Raw genomic sequence first — 12,487 nt, forward strand, 5'->3', positions numbered from 1 at the left:
CTGCTAACTGCTTGATTCCAAGGGAATATTTATTTTAATTATTAAAGAGTAGAAAAAACAGGAAAGACCTTCTGAACTAATGTGTCTGCTCCTGTAAACTTCTCAAGATGGCTTAGCCTAAGGAAGAAGCTTCTAGACATCAATGTAAATTCACATTTTGATGGATTTTGTATTGATTGCCAATGTCAATGTTAAAGCAATGTTATTTGGGCCTAAACAAAGCACTTTCTAAAAATAGGCATCCAGGAACCTAGTGGGCTTGAATTCAGTGTTGACAGACTATCCAGTTTAATTGCAATTTCTTTTGTCCTGCTATATATATTATATATTTATATATTTTGTCTTCCTTTTTATTATATCCAGTGACTTCAATCTTCTGTCCCTTTTAGAATCATATAAATACAGTTATATTAAAAATATAGGATATCATTAGATCAAATTAAGTATTCCATGGAGAAGTTCCATTTTCTACTGATTGTGATCAACATAAACACAAAACTAAGGTGTTTTCTCAGAAGAACAAAGAAAAATTGCAATTTTATAATCATCCTCTGTGGCCTTTTAAAAAGGGAGATCTGAGGATTTTTCAGAACCATGTTCCCTTTTCATTTATTACCATGTCCCAGTGGGAGAAAAAAGGTGGAAAAGAAATAACAGAAGCATAGAAGTACAGACAGAATAAGTTTATATTTTAATGCCAGACTATTCACAAAAGCCTGAGAACAGCAGTGTATTAATTTAACATAGCTATGGCCTCACTGCATCATCAGTATTTCCAGATCAGTCGGATGATGTGACAAAATGAAACTTCTGAGGTGATACTTTCTGTAAACAAGGATGTGAATCAAACCTTGCTGTTGGGATGATCAGCAGTTCTGTGACTTCAGTCAAATCAGAATGACCACATTCCATATAAGGGGACTAAAGGCAAGAGGGCACACAAGATTGTCTGAAGATGAAGATCTCAAAGTCCATCTGGAACATACAAAAATGATTTTTCAATAAATAAAATATGGTTGTACACGAAATTTATACCAGAGAAGAAAGGGTAATAAAAAGATAAAATCAACCCGAATACCTGGTTGCAAATCAGTGCACTAATTCTTGTTGGGGGCTTTCACCCATAGGGAAACTCTCTTTGTCTAAAGCTGATTATAACTTGGGATGGGTGCATTGTAGAGTATCAAATAAGAGCAACATTTTATACAAGGAAAAAACCACAGCTTTAGAATTTATTATGAGCTTCATTAATTTTACTATGGTTCAACTTAACTAGATTCTATGCATTACAAATGTACACCATGGTTTTCCAGACAGGATCCTGTAGAGTAGTGAAACAAAACAGAGAAGAAGAAGGGAAAGAAAATAAGGTAAGTAAGGGGAATACACTGTCCAGAGAAAAGGCTTTGCCTGAGCACAGGAAGAACACAAAAGAAATTCCTCTCTGACTAGATCACATTTGTTTGAAAACACAACCTCAAGAAGCAGCATTTGAAACTTTGACCAGAAATTGTAATTTACTTTCTGATGAGCAACAAGCAGATTTCTTAAGCACTTTGCTGCTCTATTTTCTTGGTGTGTTTTGCTTTGTCATTTTATTTGTTTAGAAGCAGTTAAACACAAATGAAAATTAAATGTAGTTTTTGATTTTTTTGTTGAAGCAAAACATCCCACTCAGTCTGAAATCAACCTACAGTTTGGGGCTTTGTTTAAATTTTGTGGAAAAGAAAAATAAAGATACATTTTCCTTTGTGTTGTTCCTTAACATTCTTTGTTTGGTTCCTTGGGCAAGTTCAAATTAAAAAGAAAAAAATTAGAGTTAGAATCATTTACAGAGCTCTACTCCTGCCACAAATTCTTGGGTCATTACTGGTCTGTCAGTGAGGCAATGTTGGTAGGAAAACCACTCTTTCTCAAGTGCTCTTTTAAGAAAGTATTTCTGAACCTTCATTTGTGTTCTTTTCTTTTTCAAACATTGCTTTAAAAGGTTTTGCTACTGTTGCTTATGACAGCAGCATACAATAAGTTAGGAAAGCAGTGTAAAATCTGCTAGATATCACAATTTATCACATTATATTGTAGGCGAAGAGACAGAGCTTCATATCTCAGGGAAAACAGTGACAAAACAATCAAGCAGAAACAAGTTAAGTACAGAATAACTGCAAGTAACTTGCACTCTGCCAGGTGAAATCATGCTGCTCCTGAGATCAGGGATGATTTTGCAGACTTTCCCGCCAACTGCAGTGGAATAAGTACTCATCTTTATCTCCTACAAGGAATGCCCCAGCTAAATATCCACAGTCAACCCTCACACAGAGATGAAGAGACTAATCATATCTTGTTTAGCCATATAAATCCCGGTTCAGCCCTTGCAGCTGTCCTAATTCTGTTATCAAAGGAGTAATTTAATATTGCTGACCCAGTTCAATAAGGTGGTAAGAGATGATAAAGGGAAGTATTCATCACAATAAGGTTAACATACGCTTTCCATGAAACAAAACTGACTCCTGTGATCACTTGAAGGGACCTAGGCTATTCTTCCATTCTCAATCACCTTTGGCAAAAAAGCACCAGAGGCTCACCTCTCCCTGTGCAAGCTCCCTGTTTTCCCCAGCATTCACTGATGCGATAAAGAATATCTAGTAGATACTGCTCTGTTGTTACCCCACTGCTCTGTGGGGAGAAAAAAAAAACCCAACTGTTACAACTCTCCATATAGATGAACTCTTCCAGTAGTTTAACTGTTTTTTACATATGAAATACCTTTAAACCTCCAGGCATGTGCTGCAGAAAACAAATTGCAAAATAGTCAAAATATAGGGAGGCAAAGGCAAAATAAAGAAAGGATAGCTTCAGCCTATCCAAATATTCCTTTACCACGGTGTTTATTAGATGGCTATTCTAGCTATTTTGTCAGACATTCTCAATCCTTCTCCACACTCTTTTCTTTGTTGTGACTGTTCTTATTGTTTGAGAGTTGAGAAGCATTTCAAATGAAGGAGTCACATTTTCAATAATACATCAAACATAATCTGAGCACATTCAGAAATGATGGGGCCCATAGCAAATTACATGTTGCAAAGCCTCATCAGCTGAAGCGATTACTTCATTTCTTCAAGTCATTTTAAAAGAGCTAAGAAACTGATGCTATTTACACCATGTATATAAATAACATGTATCTCATATTTATATAAAATGTGTGAGATTGGTGAACATTATCGCAAGTGTTCATTTGAATTTTAACTTGAATTCATACGACCAGTGATTGCACAATGGAGACAATGATTGTACCCAACCCCTTTTGAATTTTCTCTCCACAGGATTTCAATGAGTCTTTGCTTTTTTTGCAAGAGTTTTCTCAGAGGCAAGGGCTTGTGATGACAAGTGCAGTCTTTACAGAGACAATTTTTAAAAAATCATTTAAGAAGTGCTCCTAAAGATCAGCCATCTGAAGACAAACTCATTGTATTATGAAGGGGAAAGGAAAAAGGGAAAAAGAGAAAAAGGGAAAAAGAGAAAAAGGGAAAAAAGGAGAAAAGGGGGAAAAGGGAAAACTGAGACATTTTTGCTATTTTGTTTGGAGTTTGCTTTGATTTCAGTTAAAATGTATGTATAGGTACTATAAAACTTAAAACCTGGTTTGATAGATTTTAAAGGTGTTTATCAAAGACAAGGAGCACTTGTCAGCAAACTGTTTCCATCCTGAGATATATCAGAGACATATAAGGGCACATTTTTCTTTGTATGCATGCTATTACAACTAGTAAAGATAAGTATTTTTTGCAAAAACTGCAGTTAATAATATAACAGTAGATTATATAGCACAGTTCATTTGGTACACGACAGTACTCCACATTTCAAATGGGTAACACTTCCAAAATCCCACAGAGAAGAAAACAATGAGCCACCCACACAAGGCACTGAAGCACCTCAGAGAAAAGAAGTTTGCTTTGCTAATGAAAGCTTTATAACCTATTAATCTCACCTAGCTGGTATTATTTTACATACTGGGACAATTCATCACAGGATGCCCTTACTCACAAAATTCCTCACCAGAGCCCTCAAGACCAGTAAAGTAATACATCAGAGGGCAAATGTGATTGTAGATTTCACCTGTGAGGACTCTGAAAGTGGAAAAAAGAATATTTAAGAGCTGTGCTCATTCATTCAGAGAGTGAAAATAACAGTTTGTTGATGACTAAAGAGTGGCTATAATTCCAAATACTGCTTTAACTTTCCCACCAGAAATATCATACAGGATGTCTTTCAAACCTCAGCTGGATCAAAAAAGTAGTATGAATGAGCTACTTTTTTTAAATATGTTTACCTCCTAGATTGGAAGATGCTTTCCAACTTCTATAATGACATGCTTTATACTAAAAAAGCCAGTTAAGATTAGTTGCAACTGTCGTGGCTAAAATCAACAATGGCTGAAGGACATAATCATTATGAAGACTGAGGAGACTTCCCAAAAGATTATTCCCACAAGTTGACAATGTCATAAGCATTTCAAAAACTATCACAAAATTAATCAATGAAATCTCACTCACTTGACATTCAGAAGGATTCCTATTCACATTAAACACTTTGGAGTCTGGACTTTGAGTCTCCAGAAAGTTAAAATCCTGCTGATATTTTTGGGTTTTTAATTTGCATTTAATTAGGACTGATTTTTTCAGAGTTTAAGAGTGCTGCTAGCCTATGATGGACAACCAAAAGGCAAATAAATCAGTTTCTGAAAAAAACTGGCCTTAAAGAACTTTTCTGCAGAAAAAAACCAACATGTCATGAAAATACAGTGAGGCACAGACATTTCTATAGTAACTGAACCCCAAGGTAACCTTTCAGCTAATATGCAAATGGCAGAAGCAGCTGTGTATGGTGGCTTTTTACAGCTTGGATGCCTAATATAACAAAGAAAGTTTTGTATTTTAACTCATGTTTGGCCCTAGATAACACTAGCTGAAAGAGCAGTGAATCTGTGGCACTGTATGTCTGAAGACAGGGGCGCAATGTGGTATGGCCCTGGAGCCAACAAGTATTTGGCCCTGGATTTTAAAGGAAGTTTGTGTGGAGAACAGAAAAAAATGGGGAAAAAACCCCCTAGCTACATTAACTTTGCATTGAAACTCTTCCTATAGCGCATGAAGAGAGGAGAAACTTTAACTATGCCAAGGCAAGAGAAAGAAACAAAACTGTAACACATCCAGAGTCAGGCCAAACCAGAGCTAATTCCAAGGGAGGAAAGAGGTTCTGAGGGCTCTTTGCAAATGAAAATTGGCAATTGGCACTGAGCCACTTTTGCAGAGTCAGAGCTAAGGTCACTACTAGAGCCAGTGCTTTGCCACTCCTGAGTAATAAGCTTTGTTTGGGGGATGTCAGCTCAATTTATTATATATAGATTAAATTTGATTTTCTACTGCATTGACAAATTATATGCAGACAGGTTTATGAAAACCTCCTCTGCTGTTAATATACATTTGTTCATCTCTCTTATACCTGCAGTTCAAAAAAGGTTGAGAGCCATCAGAGTTGTTGGATTATTACTGATTATTGTTACACTTGTAAGATAGCAGAAACCAATATTGTAAAAATATATAAGTACTTGATTTTCATTGCATTTGAAAAAAAATCTGAACACTTAAGATACATAATCTATAAAACAACTCAGAAAAAAACCCATATTTGGAATTTACATGGAGGTCCTATTAAAAAATTACAAATGTTTTCAATATCCCAACATTAGGCCAGATTTATGTATACAGCTAAAATGAAAGCAGTCAGTAGATTGTTTATTTAGCCTCTAACACACTACAAATAACATCTAAATAAATTAAATTAACTTAATAGCCACCAGGAGCAAAAGAGTGACTTTGATAAGTGCCATTTCACAGAAATGAAACACATTAGACAGATTCCCTACAAGACACTGAGTCCACCTAAGAAAGCTGACACTGTCTTATGTACAAAATGCTATGTTCAACTCGTCAATATGCTTGGAGCTCTACTCCTCTACCCAGACAAATATTCAGCATTATGAAACAAAAAAAATATTCCGTTTGCACAAGATTTCCTGTTACAGTTTTGTCTGTTTTGCAGTGTGGTGGTGCTTCTTTGTGCACACCTACATATTTGTCACCCTCGATAAATATTGAGGACACTGACTCATTTGAACTGGCTTTGAAAGACTGAGATCAGAAAGACCTGTCAGGTCCTAACAACTCCATGAAAAGTAGGAAAACCCTGGAACTGCCCACATGAGAAGGCAACTAGTCATAAATTCTCACATTAAGGGAAAGCTTACATTTCTTTAGACAACAAAATCAAAGAGAAAAATCATAGAATCATAGGGAAACAGATTTTATTCCTTTTTACAGTTATGGAAACATTAAGTAAATGCCCGCCTCAGTAAAATCCCTTACAGAAATGTAACTTGGGCATCATGTGGCTCCATATCACCCTAATCAATCCATACTACTTCCCAGTCCTGTTCTTTAGCATCAGATGAACCAGTATTTCAGAGGGAGCAGGGGAGTTCATCCACCACCAAGCTCTAGCCAGGTTAAAATTCACATTTTATCTTTTCAGCAGTTCAAAACAATCCTATCAACCTAAAGAACACTCACTGTGGTTTTCTTGTCAGGCGTCTCTACCTCAAAGGACCTCCCTTTTACTCTTGAGACCCATGTGCTGGTGCTCCTGCTAACTTCTGTATCTCTACTTCCCTCTGTTCCTCAGCGTCACAGAACTGCAAAAACAGTGACATTTCAAAGGTGGGTGGATAGCCTGGACAAAATCTTAGGAAAGTCTCAAATGTAAAAATATTTAAAGAAAACAGAAATTTTCACCAAAAAGGGGGGGAAAAGCAAATTTTGGAGTGCTTTCTGGCAGTAAAGCAGCTGCTAATTAGCTGCTTTATAATTCCGCTTAATCTGTGGAAGGAAACAGAGACCCAACCTCTAAGGACAAGGTCCTGTTCTTAAACTGAGGTTCAATGAATGCGATGAATGCAGGAGCAGGGACTTGTGCCTTTACCCTTTTATCCTTTTCTTTCTCAGTATAGGTTTCTGAAGAACCTCACCAGCGTGGGACAGGAAAGTCCTCAGGAGTGAAATGAGGATATGTTTCTCAATATCAACTCAGGGAAAGAAGTGCTCAAGTGCTTTATTTTTTTTGAAAAATCCAGTGGTATCTTTATAGATGACTGCTACCATGAAACAAAGGACAGAGAAAGGACATTATTTCTTTTGCAGAAAACAGAAATTATGAGATGATGTTGTGCCAGATAAAGCCTGACAAAAAGTGTTTTTTGTTTGAGAGGAGATAGTTCTAAGCACACTTTCATGGCAGCTGAAATGCGGATTTTAATTTTTTTTTAAGATGGAAACATTTACAAATGGAAGTACTGAGTGGTTTTCACTGAATATCAGTATAGCTGAATATTTTCACTGCAGATGAAGTCAAGGATGTCTGAAGAGGTTTAAAGTATGCACTTACACTACAAGAAAGCAAAAAGTCTTTAAGTTCAAAGCTGGCAGCTTAGAGGAGACTAGAATACAAGCATCTGGCTGCTACTGTTTCCCCTTTCAAGAGGCAGCAGTTCAATGACACTTGTTTCCTGCCTTGCTGTCCTCTTAATTTGACAGCAAGACTGAAATGATAATCATGTTTGGAAGATCTGAGGTAACATTCAGTGGAAGAACAAGAAGTAAAAGAAATATGAGAAACACAGGATTAAATTGTTCTTTCAGTGTATTTATCTGTAAGATCTTTCTTCGTGTCACATATGATTGCTTTAAGTATTGGTTTCGAATCCGCTTTCCAATATTAGCAATTCTTGAAATACAAGCTTTGGTTTCACTAAAATTCATGTTCCAAGGTAAAAACTGCTGCTTTATTCCCAGAAGAAACACAAATCATCCATAATGCCTACTCTTGAGGTATTTGCTTTTTACCATCACCTTGCTCTTTTCCCATGTTATTGGAAGAACTAAAATTCTGTTCTGAAATAAAATTTTAAATACGTACTGAACTCTTTTTGAACAACACCTGAAGTACGGGAACACAGACAATACAAATATTTTTCTCTAGACCGATTAAAAATCCCATGAAAAGTAAGAAATTTGTGACTCATTTTTACACAGAATCTTTTCATCTTCACCTATCAGCACCAAGAGGGGATTTTTGACATAAATGGACAGCAACTAAAGGAGGATAAAAAGTGCTAATGTCCTACTAAAGACAGCCTCTTTTGAGCAGAACATAGAAGGTCAGCTAGGTAGTTTTGCTTTCTTTTGTTTCAGTTAATAGTATCTGAATGAATATTTCTGCATGTAAATTTACCTCACTTGCAAAAAAAAATTATATTCCTTAATGAATGTGCACTTATGGGAAAACAACTCTTAAACGTTTCCAGTCCAAGCCCATTTGACCATCTAAAAATTAGATTTTTCTTTGGAAAACCACAAAGACAAGTCAGGTTGAACATTTACGTCTCCATTAATGTATTAATAACACCATCACTTAATTTATAAGACAGACTTTTATTAACACACCACTTTTTCTCTTTGGAAGACTACTTTGCTAGGGTTCTAGATCAAGCTCTTGCTTTGTAGTGATCATGGTCAGTTTCCCAGCAAAAGTATTGTAGTTACATTCTGGATGCACAGAAGTCTTGATGGTGGGATATCTCCAAAAAAAAAAAAAAAAGGAGCTCAGGTGTCCTTATAAAGTATATTATAGGATATAATATAAAGAATATGAAGTATATATATAAGGTCTATTCCCTTTAAAGTACAGGAAGCTCTTTTTGAATACTAAGCATTTTCAGCAATAGCATGCAGTTAAAATATAATTTTCAATTAGATACCTTCCACCATTAAAATGTAAAGGCATGGACTACAATGAACAGATATCACAAGAAAATAGGAAGGCTATCTTGGGTGACAAAAGTGATTCTCAGCCCAATTCCTAGCATTCACATTAGGAGGCTCTAAAACACATTTTCCTGGCTCAACATTAAGAGCACATTGAATCGCTGTATCAAGAAGAATCAGCTCAACTGCCAGTGCAATGGCCACAGGGAATTGTCTCCATCAATGCAACACAACAGATTTGCCTGAGCATATCACACTAACTAGCTATTTCACTACATTTAGCAGAAGAGACTGCCAAATTACTGTCTAATTCAGTGAAGATACAGATCTAGCATTCTATTAGAGCCTTTGCTTTGACTTATAGTCTGATTTAAAGTGACAATTCAAATCTGCTCTTGTATAACCATAAAATAATGGGATATTAATAATACAGGTTATGCATTTCATGTCAAGCTTAATTTTAAGCTTATTATCAAGATGAAATGAAATATTTAAAAATTAAAGTGAAATGATAAATGAGGAGGCTGAAGAAAGGTAACTAAATCATACAAGTTTTATACTGTCCTTTTCCTGTGTACATTGTCAAACTTTGTTATGGGTAAATGCAGTGGAACATCCATTTTTTACCCCTCAATATTAAAAATAATAGTATCAAAGCTGTGAGAGATCACTTGTACATTTTTACCCTGTATATTTCAAAGGCAGTGCTAAGCACTCCTTCCAAGCCTTGAGAGCACATGCTGAAATGAAGGCAAGAGTATTAAAAAGATTAGTCAAAAATAGAGATGGCACAAATTCGAAGTGCTCCAAAGATCCCATACTGGAATATGAAAGCTTCATAAAAATATTTATATCCTTAAGAAATGGAAGAAGGGCAAATCAATGAGCTTCCCAAAAACAATAAAGGGACAAAAGCTTGAGAATTTGGGGGCCGGAAGCCAGGCTATGATTGTGGCTATCCCTAGTAAAATACATTCAACTATGAATGCAAACAACTTGCAAGCACCATTTAAATCCAGGTCTTGATTAGAAACTGGAGCCAGAAGTATTCCTTGTGCTAAGAAAAACCTCATTTTTGCATTTTCCCCAAGTCTATTTGGCAATAAGGATTTTTTTCCTGGGCTGTCAATAGTCAAACAGACCCAAATCTTTATTACTACACAGGCTGGACTGGCAGTGTAGAAGATTAGACCCAAGAGCATTTATGGGAAGAACCAAGTCAATCCTTAGGATGAGACAGGATAGGACTGGTACCATCAGTACTTATCAGCCTTCCAGATTCTGCCCTGCTTGAGTCTGACATTGACCTTTATGTCTTAAAGGTATAAATTTACCTCCCACAACACATTAAGAGGGAACTCTAGAAACTGATGAGACACTTCGTTTCTCCTGAGGGCAGTTCATTCTTTTTCCTCTGAAAAAGGTCCAGACAACTGCATCATTCCTCCTTAATCCTGTTAGAAAGTAAAACTTAATGGGAAATTAGGTTTAAGAAATGAGAATCTTCCACCTACTAAGAAATACAAATCTTTGTGCTCAACAGCAGTCAGATTGTGAGCCTTGAACTGAGTCAGCTTTTAGACAGCACTAGTTTTGTTCCACATTATGTGCCATGAGGGAGTACATTTTTTAATAACAGAGCATATACTGATGATATCCATGGCTACTGGCTATGATTTTTATTAAAGCAGAGTAAATGTTTAATACAAAATGAATCTTTAAAATTTATGCAAATGAGATTGAAAAACTCTTGTTGAACAAGGCAAGCTCTTTTTTTCATATTGCAGGCATACATTGCGACTACTGCAAATGTCAGAGCATGAAAGATCTCCTTACAATGCCCAGATTTGAATACAAAAAAACTTTCACCACTTTCACTGAATGAGAGCAAATTTAATAAATCACTGAAATTTACTCTCAGAAAGCTGTTTCAAACCTGCCCTGCACAAAGCAGCCAGTCAAAGCTGTAGGAATAAACTTGATGTGTTTGCAAATCTCCACTTAGTGAGTTTAACACAATTCATTCAATATATTATAAACACTTCAATACCCTTACATTTCCTAGACCTGATTTTCCGTTCTCTAAATTGGCAAACTCTCAGGTCAAGGAGTTTTCATGACCCATTTTGCAGCACTAAAATATTTGAAACCAAGTAGAGTTTTCAAGATGTATGGTTATGATTAAAAGTGGCAGTTCCTACAAACTATGTGAAAAGCATATCACATTTAGATAGTCCTGTAACCCTCTGCTATTTTATTCTTATATCTTCAAACATTTTTTAAATTTTTCTTGAAAATGTACTACAGCTAATTGCAATTGTTAGGTTTAGATGAAATTTTAAAACAAGGGTGTAAATTCCAATGCCAAAGGATAGGTTGAATATCCAGTGCTCTTGTTTAAAATGTGGCAAATAATGCATCATAAAAGATTTAGAGCAGGGGTCTTTCCGGGGCTGTACATAGCAGTTATTTGTTATAGAAGTCTGGACAGTCTCTTGTTAGCCTATCAAGATTTTAACAGAATAAAACTGAAGGAAAGAAATATAGAAAAAGATCAGTCTAAGCCTCCCCATAATGTGAAGCTCCTACTTGACAGTAGTAGTATAAATAGCTCTCATACAAAACCTCTGGATAGAAATCAGTCATTTAACTTAAAGCCACTTAAATTCTCTCTACCAACCACTATGCAATAATATCCCTTTTTGAGTAGCACCTTCTGTGAAGTAAACTTTTAAAGGTGCTATCATATATCATATAGATATACAAGCCGAGCTCTGGAGATGTAACCATATAAGTAATTCAAAATTAAGAAACAAATTAGAAACAGAGGTGAGAATAGGATACAGGTCTTCTGCTTCCTGTGCTTCCATTTGTGGTGCTCAGTAGAAGTGTGTTCTCATCACTTCATGCTGGCTCCAGGGATGCACACACAAGTAGACTCTACCTAAAAGAAGTAATCTCAAAATTTCCACTCAAAACACAATGAAGCCCTTTCTAGCTGCAAGGAATTCAACAATACCCTGCTGATTTCAGTCTCTCATCAAACTTTCAGGAGTCAGGGTGGTCTGATATGCCAAGTGCTCAAGGGCAGAGGGAGGTGTTTCCTGAGCCCTACTCAGATGACAGAGGTCTGAAGTAGCATTGGATTTTAGGGAGTTTTTCCAAACCAAACTGAGATTTTTCCCAGGAACACTTTGCACTCTGCTCTCTGTGCCACCATCACCTTCCCCACCTCCAAACACCTGGAAATCATTTTTACTTCTTCTCACACCCCACTTCTTTGACCTCCCTTTCTAATCAGCAGTGCCTTCCTTCAACAGAGATTTTCCATTGTCACTAAGGAACTGTGCTTATTTCCAAATTTCACCTCCAAGTGTTCTTTTTTTCAGTCCTCACATTCAAGTCTGATGCTTGCTTGCATTGCTATTGGAAAAAAAGGGCAGAACATTGTGAATACTTCTTTCATATTCTACTTGGTCATTTTCATAGATGTACTCAATTTACAGTTCAGGCACAGGAGATCCATAGCTGCCAGTCACCTTGAAGTTTGGCTAACAAGGAACCTTCAGGAGGACTTAGTCCTCAGAATTACATCATTGAGGTTTCCCTAC

This window comes from Geospiza fortis, unplaced genomic scaffold (genome assembly GCF_000277835.1).
Source record: "Geospiza fortis unplaced genomic scaffold, GeoFor_1.0 scaffold231, whole genome shotgun sequence".
Taxonomy (NCBI): domain Eukaryota; kingdom Metazoa; phylum Chordata; class Aves; order Passeriformes; family Thraupidae; genus Geospiza; species Geospiza fortis.